General features: G+C 37.3%; 1 long non-coding RNA gene across 1 annotated transcript; it reads right to left on the bottom strand.

The window, feature by feature from the left end:
* Nucleotides 1-6,780: 6,780 nt before the first annotated feature.
* Nucleotides 6,781-17,377, bottom strand: LOC122000153. Its single transcript, XR_006116980.1, has 3 exons — nt 17,318-17,377; nt 6,994-7,079; nt 6,781-6,894 (listed from the first exon to the last, which is right to left on the bottom strand). It is a non-coding gene; the product is annotated as an uncharacterized LOC122000153 (long non-coding RNA).
* Between the last annotated feature and the right edge of the window lie 1,986 nt (nt 17,378-19,363).

Here is a 19,363-nt window from a genome sequence, read left to right as displayed (position 1 = left end):
TAAAAGAAGGGGTGAGGGTGCCTTCACAAGACACAACATCTATTATTCCTCTCCCTCTTTTGTTCCTTGGTGTGGCCGGCCAACCTCTCCATCTCTTCCTCTTGTGGTGGCCGAACCCTACCCTTCTATTGAAGCTCTTGTGGTGGCCGGATACTACTCGGAGAAGAAGAAGAAGAAGGAGAGAAAGCTAGCATCTCTTGGAGCTTGGTTAGTATTTTGGTTTTTCTCCTTGGTAAAGCTTTTCTTTTGTGGCCGAACCTTGCTTGGAGGAGAAGAAGGTGGTTGGTGGTTTCTCATCTTGGAAGATCGTTGCCCACACAACGTCCGAGGTTAGAAGAGGAATACGGTAGAAGATCAAGAGGTTTTTCTACAAGGTATAACTAGTAATTTCTATTTCCGCATCATGCTAGTTATTTATGAAAATAATACCAAATACAAGAGGCTTACGTTCTAGTATTTCGAATATGTTTTTCGAAGTTGTGTTCTTTGTTTCTTTCTTTTCCTTGTGATTTGATTGTTCTCTTTGGTTAACCTAAAGTTATTTTAGGAAATTAAATATTAGCTTTCTATTAAAGGTTTTGTCTAGTCGGTGGTGGTTGCTCCCATATCCAAGAAGGCCATGTGCCTCGCCACGTCAGTACTGGGAACCTTTTATGGAAATTAATATTTAATGGAATTAATAACTTAAGGAGACTTGGGTCGAACGTGTTAAGTTCCGCAGGAGATCCAAGTCAAAACCTAAAAGAACAAATAGATTAAGTTTTGGATCAAACGTGTTAAGTTCCGCAGGAGATCCAAAATTTAATTTAAAAGAATACATGGTAGCTAGGAAAAGGTTCAGACCTTTGTACAAAATTTTTGTACAGTGGAACCTATAGGCTTTCCGAGTAGCAACCAACACCTAGAACATCTGTAACACCCCTAGAAAGCCTAGATAAAGTAAGGGCAATGAGAGTACGAATGTAATGAAAAGAATGTGTAGATAGTCTACGTTGAATGTTACGATGGGAAGGATTTAGATGATTAAAAACTTTATGAAAGAAAATAAAGTTGAGAATATAAAGTTCTATACATGATTTATAATGCAAGGAATTAATGTAAACAAAAGAAATATGAGATATTATATATGCATGTATGAAATATTTATGCATAATGCATATACATGAATTATTTTGTACAAAAATATGTTAGGAGAAGGATTTGATCCTTGGTTCTCTTGTGGATGCATGCATGTGTTAACCAAGTGTGATAGGAGTGAATATTGTAAGAGGAGAGATGGGAATTATAATTAAAGGAAAGAAAGGAGAGAAATTAAGAGAAAGAAAAGAGAGAAACTCAAGAAGCATTTCTCTAGCATATTCTTTCTCATTAAGAGGAGAAGTAAATGAGGAGGATGAATCAAGACAAGTTTTCCTCCCCTCACTTTAGTATAAATAGGCATGGAGGGGGGGCTTCATCCTCAACTCACTCTCCTCCTCTCCTCCATTTGTGCCGAGCACTCTCCCTCCCTCTTTCCTATTGTTGCCGAGAGCAACAACTCTCCCCCTTCTTTCTTTCTTTTGTTGCCGAGCAACACAAGAGGGAGAAGCCTCCTCTTCTTCCTCCTCCTCTCCACCAAAAGACCTAGCCACTTCTTCCTCCATTGGTGCCGAGCAAAGCAAGCAAGGAAGAAAGGTCCACAAGCAAGTTCTCAACCTAGGAAACTTAAGCAAAGAAGGTAAGCTTCCCCTCACCTGCGGTACAAGGCTTTCATGTGATTTTCGGATTCTTTTTCTATGCCTTGAAAGAAAGTTTTCCCCTATGTTTTTATACATATATGATGCATGATCAGAGGTGTATGTAACCCTAGAATTTCAATCAAAAATATTGTAAATAGGTTAGGAAAATTATTGTCTAACCAAACTAGTGCAAGGTTCCCTCTATGAAATGCTAAGGACATTCCTATGGTTTTCTTGCTTGGAAGTTGATTGGAACCAAAAGAACCCCACTCTCATGTTTCGGCCAAGAAAGAATTTAGGGTTAGGAGGACCTTGAATTTAAAATAACTATGCTTATATGACATGATATAAAGTTCTTAAGAGTTGTATACTTGTATGTTGAAAGAAACTCATGAACCTTACTCTTAATATTTCGGCCATGGTAAGGTGATAGTTTAGAGAAGCTTAAACAAAATATTAATATGCTCAATGACCTCTGTGATATTATGTTATGAAAGATAATTAATGCTCTCATGTTTAATTGGAATGTAGAAAATTAGTTACATGATTTATGACATGTAAGATCATAAGAGTCCTAGCTTGTTTATGATCCAACCTTGTGTATGATGTTCTTAGTAAATCTTGCTATGAAATTTACTTAGGTTTCCCATGCTTTAGGCCACTTAAAGGAAGTTTATATTCTATGAATTTCGGCCAAGTAAGGTTTAAAGGACCTAGAGGCCTTGGAAATGAAACCTAAGGGGTTAAAAGTACTTCTTATGAAAACTTGATAATGTGTGAATGTGATACATGTTTGTATGACCTAAATGAATCATTATGTGTTCGACCATGAAGGGATAGATGCCCTAGAAACCCTAGAACAAAAATTAAATATATTTATGTCATGCTGTATGAAAATGATATGATAATAAGTTAGAATGCATGATTGCTTTAGTTACGAAATGATATGCATAATGAAGTTATATTATGAAATATGCCATGATGTGTTATAGCATAGAAAATGCTATACATAATGAAAAGAAATGAAGTTATGTTATGATATGTGATAGCATAGAAAATGCTATACATAATGAAAAGAAATGAAGTTATGTTATGATATGTGATAGCATAGAAAATGCTATACATAATGAAAAGAAATGAAAAGAATAAATGCATGAAAGATTGTTAAGGACATGATATGATAGTTATGCATGATAAGTTATTTTATGGTTTGTACCAAGGGTGGGCTCCGTAAACGCCCCGGGGTCGATGGAGTAAGACTCGGGCCTCGTCAGTAATGGGCCTTTGAGTGCCCTAGGTCGATGGAGTAAGACTCGGGCCTAGTATGTATGCATGGTAGGGCTCAAGACTTGCTACCTTGGACCTACGCATTAAGTATGTGGTACAAACCGGGATCCCAAATGATGATGATATTAATTTCAAGTACTATTAAGTATAAGTTTTCAAATTCACGATGCATTGCCTACATTCATATGTGCTTGAATTATATGATGATATGATATAATGTCATGTGATATTATGATATGAATATGATGCCCTTGTATGTCGTATGCTTATGATACCTTGCATGATATGTTTGAATAGAATGATATGTTATGTTATGATTAGTTGAGACGATGATATGTTGATCCATTCTTGATATACGATGATTCTCGGTTTTAGTGAGTAGGAAAGGAACTTACTGAGCCATGAGTGCTCATAGCTTACTTTCCTTGTACCGCAGATAAAAGAGAAGGATATTTGGAACAACAGAGCAGCAGGAGGAGCAGATAGTGATGTGTGTGGTGGTGGCTCGGCAAGAACGATTCGGACAAATTAATATTTTTAGTTATATGATCAATATATGCACATTTGAACAAATCAGAATATGTGATATCATGCTTAATAAATTAAATTCTTTAAAGTTTTTATTCTTCCGCTGTTATAACTAAAGCATGTACGTAAGTAGTATAAGAACGTAGCGCCACCTTTGGTTGGGTAAGAAGGGTGGGCGTTACAACATCAAAGACTATATGAAGTCCTATCACTCAGTCTCTTTCTCTTGGAATTGACTCTTGTCATTGACTTTTTATCTTTCTTAATCTGTTTTCTCGCTTGAATAAGGTGAGACTTTTCCTATTGCCTACTCCGCGCTCTCTTTGACCACTACTCACGGATTAGCTGGGAATCTTCTTGCCTATTAGCTCTCCATGACAGTTACTGATTCAATTCTTTTATATGGGTAGGACCGAGGTCACGACGGGGTTTGTTAAGTAGATAATCTATAACCTCTAGGTCTCATTAGACGGAATGAGTCTGGTCAAGCTCTTGGTCTGGGGAAGCAATTTACTATCTAGGTAGAAGATCTCCAATCATAATCATTAGCTCTGGTTCACGCCTAAACATTGTAGGCCTAAGCACAGTTTTCGCTCTTGGAGTCAGATCAGTAGGGGACATCGGGAAAGAGCTTTATTAAAGAGAGTTGAAGTGGGTAACCCTGAAAACTCAGCATCTTCTTCTTCCCCTGAAATCGTCTCTTTTCTTTCAAGCGATCCCACACCGGGCGACAGGGAAAGCAATCGAGCAGCCATTGAACTAGCTCCCAAAAAGAGGGACAGAGATGAGGATAGGATGAGAGTTCTCCCCGAAAGAAAGCCTTTGAAACTCGAATAAATCTCACTCAATGGTTCATTGGTTCATTTCACCAGAAAGCGCTCAAGAGAGAGAGTAAAGGAAGGAGGAAGGTTCGGTCGTGGCCCACCTAAGAGATGATGAGATTCTCGTTGATCTTTTTTTGAAAAGTGTTTCTAACTATTCAGAACAGTGGTCGATCAAGACGTTCTCGCCTCCCCCGTTCGGGCTCTCGCTCTCCACGTCGCTCTGCTCGTCCCTTTATGCGTTGGTAGGCTTTCGACTCACAAAAATAGCCTACCTATCGGGCGCCAATAAAAGAGAAAGTTTTCGCATGGGCTCATCATCTTATGCGGAACCGATGCGAGAGGGATAATCAATATGGTAGAAGCGGAGAGCTTTCAAATTCAAGTCTCTAAGCGGCTTCCTTCCTGTCAAAAGAAAAGAGAGATAGTAGTTTGGGATGGCATACAATCTTTTAGTGAACGCCACCATTGCCAGCCAATGAATAGCTAATAGCCGAAGACAGAGAATCCTTATCTATGGAAGGAAAAAGCAATCTGTCTATTTTACGATCTGAGACTAGGTTATAGAATGCTAAAGAAAGAGCACGTCATTCTCATTCTCCCCTTCCGATCGGCAAGATAGTCAGCACGTAGGCATCAGCCGCGCTCCTAACGCATGAATCGAGGAGCGATGGCAGGAGGAGCGCAACATGGACCGGGAGCAGAGGTTCTGCACGCGGTCACGGACACTACTGCTGCAGACGCTACACTACGCCGACGTCAACAAGGCGGAGGCAGCCATCGTGGAGGTGCTCGTCGGGTTGAGTTGTATGTCATGGTACGACTTGAATTATGAAAAAATTATGCAATCTGCACCTTAAATTATTGAGTATTTTTTTCGGATGGAGTCAGGTCCTGGGTTGACCTATATATAAGGTTTAGTGGGATTTTTTAGGATGAAATTAAATTTTATTTTAAAAATTAAGATATTTTTATTTATATTAATATCACGTTTATATGATAATGATAGAGTATTGAGATAAAAGTGAAAAATTTTACGAAAAATAACCCTATAAGTCGTTTTAAATCGGATTTTTGAATTATCTGGGTCGGGCTCGAGTTGGTCGGGTTTGGGTTCAGGTGTTTTGGGTTGAACTCACATTCGGATCGAATTCGGATTGGATTTGAAAAAAAACAACAACTCAACCCGACCCATCCAAATTGACACCCTTAACCACGAGTTCGCGGCTGCTCACGGTTTGGTTGTGAATCATGGCCCTTTCTTCTTTCTATTTTTCTCCTTTTTAACTTTACTATTTCTGACAAGTTTTCTTATAACCAACCAAAGAAAACCCCCTATCTGTTCTATATTCAAGAGTGAACATAAAGCAACACGAGTTTCAGACATTCAATCGATAAACAGATCATTTCGGAAGGTAAGAAACCAACAACTTTGAACCTCTACTAAATAACCCACGGAAAAACAAAGAAACCGAAAAATAGTTAAACAAGTGTTTACCATCTGTAGCCAGCAAACTTCAAATCCATTACAGATGATCTCAGTTCAACACGCATACAGAGTTCTACACAGCAGTATAAATAAAAATACAAGGAAGCAGCCACAAGTAACACAGGACTTCAATCTTCTTCTCTCTCTGGAGGGGAAGACCACAAGGACACAGCATTTTCTGCAACAAGAGACACGTTATCTTGCTGTAATCATCTTGTTACAAAAGGAATATAAATGGCAAAGAAGCCCAAATTATAGCACTTAAATACACTGTTCGAAAAACACAAAGAACTAGTGGATCTAGCTTGGCATGTGTAATCACCCAAGACTACTGATATAAGCTAAGTCAGAAGAAAACTACTCAAACTTATTAAAATAAACCAGTCCACAAATCAGAGAACTGAAATGATAGCTTTGTTGTTCTCTCATGTCGATCAGCTGCACATATGCAGGGTAATGTTTTCGAACTACAACCACCAACCTAACCAATCAAGAACCTCCATATGATATGAACAAATGACAAATAAAGTCTACAGCTTTTGAGAGAAGTTCAATTCATTTGTAGGTACAAAAAGCAGGAATTTTATCGACTTACGAATTAGCATCACAAGAACATATGTGGATGGTGAATCACTTAGCTATCTGTCACATAACATCAATTTCATATATTACAGATAAAAGGATACCATAATTTTTCCTCTACGATGCACATCTGTGATGGACACATACATAATTAATATAAAGAAAGAAAACAAAACCAAAATCTATGATAAAAAAAAAAAATTCATTCGTTTCATTTATTCATCAACAAAAGGCAAAAGTACATGATATCATGCATTTATGATGCATAACTAACTTCTATTGAACTTAAATGGGTAGCTGACTATTAATATAAATAATAGATGAAGAAGCAGGATCTAGCCTCACTTGCATAAAATTGTAGCGTTGTCTTCCAATGGATTCATTTTCAGCAACAGAAAAATAGGCCAAGATAGGGTAGTGGCCAATGTATGATGCATAACTGTCGCGTTGGATATTCACACCCCATTCACTGAAGGACACAAGAAAGATATATTTGAATTATTTTTATGTATTCAATTTATATATGACAAATAGATAGCAACTTTGCAAGTAAGATTTGGGAATTTACAATCTATTTAAGTCTGCATGCCCTGTTCCAACATATTTAGTTTGAAGATGCTCTAGCTGAGAATTGATGTTGAATCTGTCGCTTGCCTGTGTGGACAAAGTTCTATGAGATCTTTACTACTAGAAAAAATAATGATAGCTTCACTGGATTACAATTACATCTATTCAATTGAACAAAAATTGAAAATGTACCATTAAAGTTATACTAAAATAAACACCCCAGATACATCAATGGATTGTTGTTGGACATTCCTCCTACGTAGAGGAACAGAGACCAATGGATGAATGAAAATCATCAAATATTACTAACTGAAGGACAATCCTACTGTGATAAATAGTCTGAACTATTTGACAGGTGACTGAATTGAAGGTTAAGAATAATTGTGACAAAAAAATACCTACTATTTGAGTGTTGATGTTAGGATAAGCTTAGCATTAGCATAGAGACAAGCGATGATGTCTTATCAGCAAAACCACAAGCCATATAAGGTAGTCTCAATAAAATAGAATGTGAAATAGACGGAACTAAAGTTCAGGTTAAGGTCACAATCAGGCCCACAATGCATTTAACATAGTCCCAGGTATGTGACTGAGGGTTCTTCTGGATAGGGCTGTAAATGAACCAAATGTTCGTGAACAAGTTTGATGTTCAACTTGGCAAGAGTTTATTTATGTTTGCTCAATATACACAATATCAATTAAATAAACAAGCTTGAACAGCTCGTTAAACTAAACAAACAAGCTTAAGCACATATGTGTTCAACTGTTCGTAAACAACGTTCATGAATAATGTTTATGAATAATGTTCGTAAACAATGTTCACGAACCATATTTATTAATAAAACTTTTATCAATATGCTAAATAAACAAAATAAAATTAAAAAAATAAATAACTTTGAAATATCAAACTTAATAACTAATCAAACAATTAACGAGCCTGAATTGAAAGCTCGATAACATCTAAACAAACCAAACTCGAACCAAACTCAAGTCATGATTGAATTGAGAGCTCGATAACATCTAAACGAACCAAGCTCAAGCCAAACTTAAAACAAGCTCAAGCTCATAAAAAATAAACCAAGCCAACCTTGAACAATCATTTCAAAGGCTTGATTCATTTTAAACTCAGATTGGCTTGATTCGGTTACCTTATCAAATAAGCTTGAATACCCTAAAGCTTGACTCAGCTTATTTACAATCCTATTTCTGGAAATTAACATGCCTACAACTGCTATCTCCATGACTTTGCCTCATGATGCCTATATTGTTACATGTGAATGTGTGTGTGCTAAGGTTTAATCCTAAGAAGTAGTGGGCACAAGGATGGTGCACTAAAACAGCTTGTTTGTGGGATAAAATGCATATAAACACATTGGAGGACATGATGAAGAAGAGAGAGGCATATGGTGCAAGTATTTATATATTCTTTTAGAATAGCAGGTTTATACCATAGTTTTAAAAGCCCCTGGTTGAGCCGCATAATAAGCCACCTAGCTGATTTTTGAAGGGATAGCATGGCGACCGCATATGGCATATGTAGTCTACATATGCAGTTGAAAAAACTTATTTGGTTCATTTGCATTAATATGAACCGAACCAAATTGACTAAAACCCTAAGCTACTATATTTAGTAGCTTGTAGCACGTACCATTTTAATACTGACAAAATATTCACATACCACATGTGTTTTTGCAATAGGTTGACACGTACCACTTGCTATGCTTTTTCAAACCTTGGTTTATATGGTTAGTCACCCATGGTTTCTTCCTATTTTTTTTTTATCATTTTGTACTTCAGTGCTTGTTATCTTGTTAAGTATCAACATCAATTGGTATTTGGTTTGTCTCCTTGATCTTTCACATTTGTAGTGCTACAAAGTGATCTGATCACTGACCAAGAATGAATATGGCTGAGGAATATTGAGGCATACAAAATCATAGGTAGTAATGAAAATTCTGATTTACCACACTTAAATCCATTAAATTCTTTTGAGTTTGATTTTCTCATTCCCCTCCCTGGTACGACAAAATCTTTGCTTCATTATGAAGAAATGGCATTTCTTTCGGTTCATTTTTTTCCATACAAAAACAGGCAAATAGATAGACCTCAGAGAGGCATTAGCAAAGGAGCTAGCATAGGAGAAGTATGAAATTTAGCAAGTCTCCTTGGTTCTGGCTTCCTTTCAGAGTTGCAAGAGCCCCAACAACAATAGCCACTACCATCGTGTCTACCACATCAAGTCTTGATGTGGGATCTCCGTTCCTCAAATTTGTGTAACGTCCGCTGCACCACTAGTACTTCAACTTGAATTTCTATATATATATAAAAAGTTATCTTTGTCTTCCTTTTCTTGCAAAAAAAGGGTGAACCTTCTTCCAGATTTGATTCAAAGTCTAAGACAACACCATTAACCAGACTACCTACGGCTCGAAATAGATACCTCCCCTTCTCTAGCAAAAAAAAAACACAAGGGGAGAAGCTATGATGGAGTCTAGGGACAACCTTGACAAGGCCAACTACAAGGGGTTGCTAACACTCAACTTCGGTTACATCGCTAAGAACTAGCCGCTAACAGGAAAGAACCACATGGATTTTGAAGGATAACATATATCGAAACCTCAAAATCAGAGAGAAACGAAGAAAACAAGGGGATCTAGCGTTATTATTGCACCTTTAAATCCATTTTCCACCATCGTCGTCGAGGGAGGAGATGGAGACCGACCGACGAAATGAAGGTTTGAGACTAAGGTTTCTGATATTTTAAATGAGTATATGTAGAAGATTGAAATAATTCTTATTATAGATATGTTTGTGTAAAGCAGGAGTTTATAAACATTATATTTCCGCTGACTCAGGCCTGCACGCTTGAAATGCGCGACTTAGTGGGTCGGACTCAACTCTGCCCACCCAATTGCGAACACAGGGTCGTAAATAAATAAATCGTTCGTGAACTATTCGAAATTCGATTTGATAAAAATTTATTTGAGCTCATTTAATAAGACTCGTTAAGATAAACAAATCAAGCTAAAGTTTCACAATATTCGGGCTCGTTAACTCGTGAACATGTTCGTTAGTAAACTCATGAATCAACTTTTAAATGAAAAAAATAATAGTTTTGATATTAAATTTATAGATTTTACACTCTACTGGTGATATATATATATACGAATAGTTCACGAACGATTTATTGATTTACAACCCTGTGTGCGCAATTGGGTGGGCAGAGTTGAGTCCGGCCCACTAAGTCGCGCATTTCTAGCGCGCAGGCCTAAGTCAGCGGAAATATAATGTTTATAAACTCCTGCTTTACACAAACATATCTATAATAAAAATTATTTCCATCTTCTACATATACTCATTTAAAATATCAGAAACCTTAGTCTCAAACCTTCATTTCGTCGGTCGGTCTTCGTCTCCTCCCTCGACAATGACGGTGGAAAATGGATTTAAAGGTGCAATAATAACGCTAGATCCCCTTGTTTTCTTCGTTTCTTTCTGATTTTAAGGTTTCGGTATATGTTATCCTTCGAAATCCATGTGGTTCTTTCCGGTTAGCAGCTAGTTCCTGGCGATGTAACCGAAGTTGAGTGTTAGCAACCTTCAGCTACAAATCATGACCGCCGTTCGATTCGTTGAATCCGAAAACGAGGTTGAGCAACCCCTTGTAGTTGGCCTTGTCAAGGTTGTCCCTAGACTCCATCATAGCTTCTCCCCTTGTGTTTTTTTTTTTGCTAGAGAAGGGGAGGTATCTATTTCGAGCCGTAGGTAGTCTGGTTAATGGTGTTGTCTTCGACTTTGAATCAAATCTGGAAGAAGGTTCACCCTTTTTTTTGCAAGAAAAGGAAGACAAAGATAATTTTATATATATATATATAGAAATTCAAGTTGAAGTACTAGTGGAGCGTGAGCCTTGGAGTAAGAGTTGTCCCAGGCTCCGAACCAAGTAAATCTTGGTGTCTATTTGTGTTGTCCTTTATTATTCCGCTGCGTTTACTTCTAAAGTTTTCCGAATACGAAAAGTGAAAGCCACAAGCACTATTCACACCCCCCCCCCCCTCTAGCCCATTTCGATCCAACAGAGTGTAGCAGCTAATATTCAGTAACAGCTACACGTTGTAGTAGTTACTCTTGAAAAGCTGCTACAATGTGTAGCAACTAATCCGCACTAACTTCTACCGAGTATAGCAGCTACTCTTGAGAAGATGCTATAATTTGTAGCAACTAATCCGCACTAACTGCTACAGAGTGTAGCAGCTACTCTTGAGAAGCTGCTGCAATTTGTAGTAGATCAGTTTATTATTGTATCTTGAAAAAGTATAATTATATTTGACCGACCCCTTCGGTTGCATTTAATGTGTTATCTGGAAATGATGGTTCAGTTGCTACATAGATATAGCAGCTATCACACTCTAGCTACTAAAATGTGGACCGTATGTTCGTTGTTCGTGCGTTTGATCAGGACTCATGAGTCCACTTTAATTTACCTCATTATGATATCCAATAAATCTAAGAAACAAAATAGGAATAATTTATTTATTATCAATATGACAGAGATTATATTGTCTTCTCTAATATTATCAATACAATAAAATGATATATGTCCATTACGTCATAATTGTAATATAGAACACTATGAAGATAGTAATCTGAACCCCCTTGACCCCTCACTTTGTTCTCTTTTGTTTTCCATCTACCTCACATCATTTGGTCGTGGATGGGAGAAGTGGGAGAAGTTCATCGAGACAAGAATCTTATGGTTACTCCATGAGGATTCCTCGGTGAACTCTCAAGGGTCTTCATCGCGAACACAGGATTTTGGGGAGAATATAGACCACTCCATGAGCGGCCTAACCTTATCCACGTCATTTGGTCGAGGATGGGAGAAGTTCGTCGTGACAAGAATCATATGGTTACTTAATGAGGATTCCTTAGTGCATGAAAGAAACACTTGAATATGTAGACTAGATTCAATGAAAGAAATGATGAAGGTGGTGTCGGGAAGATGGCGTCAATCCAATTAGAACTACTCATTTATCTTTGGATGTCATAAAAGGAGTCTCCCTGCCTCTGTTATATAGGAAAACAAAGGCACTTACTATTCATTCTAGAAATAGTTGTATTGACACGTTCACAGCTGTACTTCTGACAAAGCCGATTTTTGAATTCTTCAAGAGTCATGATTTATGACAGGTATAAGTAGTCATAGCTGTCATAAATGACAGCTATGAGTGGTCATTCTATAGACGTCATGGATGAATGGACCAGATGTGGTAGGTCACCACTAATTAATTGATGTGTCTCTATAAATTTATTATTTTTAAATTATATAATTGACCATTGAATTATTAATATATGGTAGGGCTTGTTAGTTGCATCATCAGTAACTGCTATACCTTGTAGCAGCTCACATCTCTGCAGTAGCTGCTACTTTGTGAAACAGCAAATCCTTACTAACTCCTACACCTTGAAGCAGCTTGTCAAGAGTGGATGCTACACTATATTGCAGTTACACCAGAATAGCTGCTACACGTTGAAGTAGCTAACGGTCGAAAAAACCTTAACTTACCAATTACCTTTTAGCAATTATTATGCAAATATATATACTATGCCATTACATTTTTACATTCATTGGCCCTTCAAATAATATGCATATGGAAGTGGTCTGTGTTGTTGCAGTTACCGACTAGTAACTACTACAATTTCAACTTGAATAAAATTAAATTTCACTGACTCCTCCCGTTGCCTTTAATGTGTTATCTGGGAATGATATTTCAGTTCCTACAATGGTGTTTATGTTTACCACAAACTAGCTGCTCCAACGTGGACCTTATTTTCTGTGGTTGCATGCTTGTTCAATTATTCATTAGTCCACTTAAATTTACCACTTCATGATATTATGATATACTTAAGAAATTAAATAGGAATAATATATGTAAAAATAAATTAATCCGGTGTTTAAAATTATCTGGCAATAGCTGGTACATAATATAGTAGCTACATAGTACTAAGATAACAAGGTATAACACTCATACAATATATTTATACATTTACCTGAGAAAATAATGTCAATACATTTATATTTCGATTGCATTGTCAGTTATATATTGAACACTATTCAAAACCCCCATGATCGCTTACATTGCTCTCATACAGACAACGTCATTTTCATATTGGTCAAGTTGTGTCCACATTCTTCTCCATGTGGGAACACCCTTCATCAACTTACAGAGTGTTGTGAACACCAAACATATTATATTATTTTCCACGTCCCTAGCATCCTTTGGTAGTGGCTGGGAAAAGTTATTTGAGGTGATCAACCTCTCCTAATCCACTCCAGCGACCAAACCTCATCAACGTATACGCATCTGGGCTAAACGATGGTGTTCGCATTAAGGAACTATGTTTACGAGTATGGAAGCATACTCTAGATCGTGGAAGACAACATGACAGCATTGTCTTTCCCAATTTAGGAGCTTGATAAACTTTATGGTGGCAAAAGGCGAATACGCTCGCCCCCAGCGCCCCCGCCAACCCGTCCCAGGGCCAACACGGAAGAGGGGCTTGATACACTTCAGAATTTACAGAGGATGACATGAAAGAAATAACGAAGGTGGTACCGAGAAAATGTGGGCAATTCATGATTAAGCTACTCGTTTTCTTTTGTGACAATCAGGAATGTTGCGACCCTCTATTATATAGGAAAGCAATGGCGCTATATTATTAAATCTGAGAATAGGAGTAGTCACGAGCCCACAGTTGCCCTTTTAACAAAGCAGCTTTATAGTTTCAATCACGGGTTATGATTTATGACTAGTCATATGGGTTATGGCTGCTATGAGTGGTCATTTTATGGACGATGAGAGAGTAATGAACCAGATTTGTAGGCTATTATTCTATCAATGATCTAAGATGTGGAGCCAAATGCCTCTCTCTATGTTGTAGCAGCTACGGATCGATAGCCGCTACAACATGAAGTAATATGTTGTAGCAGTTTCTGCCCCCGAACTGCTACAATTTCAACCTAAAAACCTGCTTTGTCGGTAGCCCACCAGTGGATGTGTGAATACAACTATTCCCCCTTGTGATTTGTATTTGGATAAAAAAAATGAGCTTGTACACATAGTATCAACTTAGTGTATATAGAATTTCCTAACAATGTAGCAGCTTCTCAAGAGTAGCTGTTACACTATGTAGCAGTTACTTCGTATTAGCTGCTACATTGTGTATTAATAACTCAATAGTCAGTTATATAATTTAAATAGCATGAAAATCTGAGTAAAATGAGTGACTGATTATTAGCTGCTACACGATGTAACAGTTAGTGCGGATTAGCTGCTATACATTGTAGCAACTACGTCGGATTCGTGGTGGCAAAAGGTGAATACGCTCGCCCCCAGCGCCCTCGCCAACCCGTCCCAGGGCCAACACAGAGGAGGTAAATCACGGACGACTACTAGTCTTTAGAATAGTGACTAACACATAAGGGAGGCATTTACCTCGGCTTTGTCGAGATTCGAACTCCATACCTCATGGTGGCAACACCTCATGCACTAGCCACTAGACCATCCCGAGGGGACAGCTACGTCAGATTCATGATCTGCTACAAAGTGTACCATCCATGGTCACTTATATTATTTGAAATTATATTATTATGGAGACCATCAGTCCATTAATTGAGTATTGGCAGAAAGAGGAATGGTGATGAAAGGAAGTTTTGTGGAGAAATGGTTTTCTTATAACCAAATTTAGATTTATGTGATACATCTCAGATTCTTATTGGAATAATAGCGTCAGGTTCAGAGCAGAAGGAAACCGATCTGTAATCAGTCATAGCCGTTCACCGAGAGTCTGGCAAACCCATCCTCATAACGCAAAGGGCAAGGTGATAGAACCTACAACAATAGTGCAATAATTATAAGCTGCAAGTTGTCCATATTCAATTATATAGGTACATAAAAACATGAATGTACCAGCTATATATGTCAAATCTTCTGTAACGACCACCCTTCTTACTATTACTATTCTCTAAGAATGATCGTTACTTAACTACTAACTCTACTTAACCGGTATGATTAAAAACCACATGGAAACTCTACCGAAAAATTTCGGCAGAGTCTCCCCTGTACTGGTGACCTTAAACTGATATACAAACATAATATACCTCAGCCACAGGCGGCTGGAACATCTAAACTACATTAAAACTTCCAAATTGATTTCAATTATCTCAGTTTCCCCACTCATCTAATATCAACCACTGCTTTCTAAACTTTCTGTTTCATCATCAACATGATCTATTTATGATTAAAAGGATATTTGCTCCAATTTTCCTTACTTTTTTTTAAGTCCGTTCCTACTTCAACCAATATGAAGAAGTGATCTAACTGGAATTGTAAACTATGAATATTCAATCCAAATAACTTATGTGCATATTGAAAGAACATTTACTTAAGCATCATAAGTTCAGATTCTATTAAATCCATTCAATAGTCTAGGTGATCCTCTAAAATAATCCTGCTCCTCTCTACTTGGTCTATCATTGCCCAAGCTAAAGTCATTCAACATCTCTCACTTTACACTAAAGAGATGACACCACCTATTTCATCTAAAAATAAACTAAAATCACTGCCAGATCAACCTCCAATTAGCCTAATAAACCAATACTTAATCAAAGTCATTCTATGTTCATTGCCTAATAACAAAACAAAGGGAAACTAAAAAAACTTAAAGAAAAATCTAACTATATACTTGGAATAAAAGAGTCTGAAATGTTTTCATGAAATCTGAATCTAACATGCTAAACTTAAAACTATAACTGCAGGTTAAAGGATCACTAACAAAGAATCTAATAGCATGTTAAACAATTGATAACAAAAGGGTCTAACTGGTTAGAACTTGAAACTTTATAAAACTTATACTTCTTATACTTTAAAATATTTATCTTTTTTCTTCTTCAGACCTTGGTCTTTACTTTACTCATAACTTCTCATGAATCCCTAAAAGGATTAAGTAGAATACCATATGTACATATAGATTCTAGAGTTCCATAAAATAAGTTTAATTCAAACCTCAAAGACATCATCAAGAATTAGCTATAACCTTGTAACTGGAACTTTAAACAAACCTATGTAAAACTGGTTCAAACTTATACCTTTATAAAGCATTAGAAAACCTTAAACATGCCATATCAGAACTCTACACTAATTCCTTATGGAAACATGCACTGATCGGAAATCCAAATGAATTCACAAGAAATCTTACCTCAACCCCGTGTATAAATTCCTCTGCAGTCATCACACGAAGACAAATACAAAATCCGAAAGCAACTACTGTCTTTAAAATCGATCACAAATCCAAAGAGAGATAAATCCTAAATCCTAATTTGAAGTACCAGCCACACCAAAAAGATCAACCCAACTTCTGCACTTAACCCACATACCATAACAGTTCAGGAAAACAAAACCAAGGCATCTATTCTCCTTATTCTATGCTTACACTATCTAACTTCATTACTAGATATAAAGAAAATGAAATCCCAAAGCTCTAACAATAACACTTGTATCTAATTTCTGCATACATGAATCATATCAATTAAAACTAAATCAATGCATTCAAAGAATGAAATTCCAGTACTGTCGATTGAACTAAAATTTACAACACACTCAAGTAGGTCTCAACATACATTGTTCTGCATAGAATTTACAACATATAAAGTCTATTGCAAGTATCAGAAAATTACAAACAAATTCCGAAATTGTCCATTTGATCTTCTAAACCTGGTTTTACTATCTATAGCCACCAACCAAAATGAAAACTCATTTCAATTCTCATTACACCAGCTAACATTTCTGTTAGGATTTTTTAACAAACAGATTGCGTATAGAAACTCGACGCTTAAATCCTCACGGAAAAGAAATCAAAACCAAGCCCTTACAAGGACAGAAACGATTCTCACAGAACCACAGGGAAGCCTTCCGAAGAGCGTCGAGTTCCTTCTATACCGAATGCACCAGCTAAATTCCGGAATCAAACCAGACAAGCAAGAACAAATTCCAAAACCAAATCTATCTAACATGCACGCTAGGGTTCCACGGCTACTACAATCTTTACAGCAGCAAAGGAAACGAAAGGGAGATAAAAGCATCAAATCCGAATTCAAGCTATAAAAACTCGAGGTATAAAACCCACATGCTTGATCTTTACCCATCCTATTCTTCCTTTGAAGGTCACGGCAGAAAACCCTAAGCTAATCTTCTTCACAGAAAAATTTGGAACACAAGAGGAATAGAAGTCCGGAACTATCGTACTGCAGGTGAGTAGCGACTTACCATGATTCTTGAATTCAAACCGAAGGAGAAACCTCTAGGGTTCGCGGAGAAACTTCAAATTTCAACCCTTCCTCGTGCCCACGAGCTCTCTTCGACGAGGAGACCTCGAATCTGTGAAGAACAGACGGAGAGAAGTGCTCGCCGGCCGCCGGAGACGAAGCCCTAGCTTCGTTTTCGCCCGAGAAGGAAACGCCGTCGCGAGAGGAGAAGGAAAAAGAAGAGGGTTTTCGGGAAAAAGAAAACTTAATTCTCTTCTTATAACTAGGGTTTTGATTATAACTATAGCTTATATATTTGTCGCTGCACATCTGTTTAACATCGACCGCTGGCGCAGTTGGTTATTTGGGTTTTGCTCGAAGCCACAGGTCTGGGTTTCGATTCTCAGCCGCGCCCCTTTTTCTCCGATTTATTTTACTGTTCCTAACTACTACTTATATATATCTCGCTCCACATATGTTCACAAACAGGTCGTAGACCAGTTGGTTGATGAGCTCGATAAAAACCTGGTTTGGGTCCGAGGTCCAGGGTTGAAAACCCGGCTTCAACATATATATTTATTAATATTTTTTTTTTAAACTTCTTTCTCTTGGTAAAAATACCAAATGAACTCCAAAAATAACATAAAAATACTCTAAAAATTTCTAAAAATCTCTAGAATTTTTCTATAGCATTTCTAAATATTTTTGAATTATTTTTGGGACTCAAAATGAGAAAATTTGGGTCATTACATCTTCTTCATAGGATTCGTAATTGTTGGTATTCTCCTTCTCTGTAGCAGTTGATCTGGCAATCGTTTAGTCATTAACTTTATTGTTAATGGATGATAATCATTTATATGCTCAGCTAAATTTGTATGCTTTAAGGAGATAATTAATGGATGCATACCCCTGCTGCAATAATGGACAGTTGCGCTTGTCGTGTGAGACACCTTGGTGACCGCATCCATGACATAGCCTGGACTTTGAGGTTGACATCTCTTTTGAAGATTTCAATCTTTTTCCACAACCCTTTGCCCTTACTAAAGAAGGATCAACAATAGAGGGGCCCCCATCTATGCCTTTCTTCCTTTGACTTTGGTTGTCACTTTTTCGGCTAATGTTCAGCTCTTGAATTTTACTGTATATACAATCGAATTGGTCATCCAAAAGGTTTATCCCCTCATCAGTCAAAGATGCAACATCGATCACTACTGAAGCTTTATAGGACAACCTCGAGTGTCTTGCCATCAATTTCGCATATGGACTGCCGATGGAAGTTTACTCACCAAAATCATAGATTGCCCCAACCTTGGCATTTCTTGTCCATCTATTGAGTATGTACTTATCAGGCAGTAGAAACACTTGGTTGATACGAAAAAAAGTTAACATATGCCTACATAGAATGCCCTCGAACTCAAATTTACTACAACTACACGATATGTAGTCTGCATGTTTGTCATGCGTGAGGACCCTTGGTTTTGTAGATGAACCACTTTGAAAATTCATGACATGGTAACCCACTAAATCACCAACTATAGATGCTTGTTGCACATAATAACCATGACTCACACTCATTTCACTTTGAAAATTCAACCATTTTTTTTTAGTGTACACCCTAACCATTTGAGATTCCATTGGCCAATTTGTCTTAATCTTTGGCTGCTCGACCATATCAATATGGTCGACAACTAACTCATTGTGCCTTTGGTGTCGCAATACTCTATTAAAATGCGTGATAAAATCAATCAATGAGTTCTTATGTGATACATACTTTTTGAAAAATAAATGTGAGCTTTCAGATCACCGACTGCTTGACATTCCAGCAGAAAAAACATGGCTAAGGAATAATGGGACCCACCTTTGTCGTAATTCATACATCAATGTTAACCAATCATTTTTCTCCAAGCCAGAACACCTGATAACTTCTTCCCATGACTTATCAAATTCTTCAGGGGTTGAGGAGTTAACAATTAAATCTTTTATGGTTTGATAGTAGTTGCGAAAAGTCAAAGGAGATAATTTATCGAGAAATTTATTGAGTATGTGCCACAAACAATATCGATGCACT

Source organism: Zingiber officinale, chromosome 7A, assembly GCF_018446385.1.
Source record: "Zingiber officinale cultivar Zhangliang chromosome 7A, Zo_v1.1, whole genome shotgun sequence".
NCBI lineage: Eukaryota > Viridiplantae > Streptophyta > Magnoliopsida > Zingiberales > Zingiberaceae > Zingiber > Zingiber officinale.
The sequence above is the reverse complement of the archived record's forward strand: the minus strand, read 5'-3'. Positions and strand labels throughout refer to the sequence as shown.